This window comes from Macaca fascicularis, chromosome 4 (assembly GCF_037993035.2).
Source record: "Macaca fascicularis isolate 582-1 chromosome 4, T2T-MFA8v1.1".
In the NCBI taxonomy this organism is placed as follows: Eukaryota; Metazoa; Chordata; class Mammalia; order Primates; family Cercopithecidae; genus Macaca; species Macaca fascicularis.
In genome coordinates, this window is record NC_088378.1 from 116051145 (window position 1) to 116053047 (window position 1903).

General features: G+C 36.2%; 1 pseudogene; it reads left to right on the forward strand.

The window, feature by feature from the left end:
• The first annotated feature begins 873 nt into the window (after positions 1 to 873).
• Positions 874 to 1570, forward strand: LOC102124824 (small ribosomal subunit protein eS7-like; annotated as a pseudogene).
• The last annotated feature ends 333 nt before the right edge of the window (positions 1571 to 1903 follow it).

Here is a 1903-nt window from a genome sequence, read left to right on the forward strand (position 1 = left end):
TTTTTTTTTTTTTTTTTTTTTTTTTTTTTTTTGCAGAGTAACAAATTATCACGACCTCAATGGCCTTAAATGACTTCCATTTATTACCTCATAGTTCTGTAAGTCAGATGTCCGGGTGGTTTCTATTGGGTCCCAAAGAGCAATGGCATGTAAAGTCGTTTTCATGCTTCAAATCTCTCTGACTAATCCCACCAGTCAGAGAAAACTTTCCACTTTAAACTCAACACAATTGAAACATTCCTTTTACCAAGGAACATAACATATTCATGGGAGTGGTATTTCATCCTATTCACAGCTTCAGCCCATACTCAAAGGAAGGCAGATTATACAAAGGCAAAAGGTCAAGGATCGTTCTTCGTATTTCACTTATCAGAAGTGAATACACATTTGAAATGGATCCTTTTATCATTGTGTAATTTTCCTTTTTATTCCTGGTAATTTTCTTTTCTCTAAGGCCTATATTGTCTGGTATTAATATAGCTACTACAGCTTTTTTTGATTTCCTTTACTTTTAATCTGTCCTTATCATTATATTTGAAGTGCGTTTTTGGGTGACAACATCTGGTTGGGTCATGCTTTTTATTCACCAGTAATCTCTGTTGCAATTTATTTATTTACATATAATGCAATTACTGATGTTGCAATTACATACAATGCAATTATTTGTTTGTTAGCAAACCATTGTATTATTTACTTTCTGTTGGTCCCTACTTTTTTATGTTTCCCTTTTTCTGCCTTCTTTTGCCTTATTCCATTTTAATTTACCTATTGTAATTTTCACAATGTATCTTTTTACAATGTTTTATAGTGGTTGCCCTAGGGATTATAAATACATACTAAACTATTAACGGTCTATTAAGAATTTGTATTTTAGCTCTTCCTAAGCCGGCGCTCGGCAAGTTCTCCCAGGAGAAGGCCATGTTCAGTTTGAGCGCCAAGATCGTGAAGCCCAATGGCGAGAAGCCGGACGAGTCCGAGTCCCGCATCTCCCAGGCTCTTCTGGAGCTGGAGATGAACCCGGATCTCAAGGCTCAGCTCAGGGAGCTGAATATGACGGCAGCGAAGGAAATTGAAGTTGGTGGTGGTCGGAAAGCTATCATTATCTTTGTTCCTGTTCCTCAACTGAAATCTTTCCAGAAAATCCAAGTCCGGCTAGTACGCGAATTGGAGAAAAAGTTCAGTGGGAAGCCTGTTGTCTTTATCGCTCAGAGGAGAATTCTGCCTAAGCCAACTCAAAAAAGCTGTACACAAAAATAAACAAAAGCGTCCTAGGAGCCGTGCTCTGACAGCTGTGCACGATGCCATCCTTGAGGACTTGGTCTTCCCAAGCGAAATTGCGGGCAAGAGAATCCGTGTGAAACTAGATGGCAGCTGGCTCATAAAGGTCCGTTTGGACAAAGCACAGCAGAACAATGTGGAACACAAGGCTGAAACTTTTTCTGGTGTCTATAAGAAGCTCACGGGCTAGGATGTTAATTTTGAATTCCCAGAGTTTCAATTGTAAACAAAAGTGACTAAATAAAATATATATTCACAGTAAAAAAAAAAAAAAAAAAAAAAAAAAAAAGAATTTGTATTTTACCACTTCAGTAGGAATATGGAAACATAACTATATAAATTCCTTTACATTCCCCCTTTATGATGTAGGTGTCTTCTTCATTACATCTACATATGTTGAAAATCCTAACAATGTTATGTTCTTTGTTTTCAAGTATGGAATATACTTAATAGACCTCAAATGTAATAAAAATGTAACATAACTCAGATGTTGACCATTTTGTTGTTATTTGTTTATTCATGGTATTTTCTTCTGGTATAATTTCTGTTCTGTATGAAGTACCTGTTTAACAATTTTTTATTAAATAGCAGGCCTGCTGGCATTGAATTATTTTAGTTTTCCTTC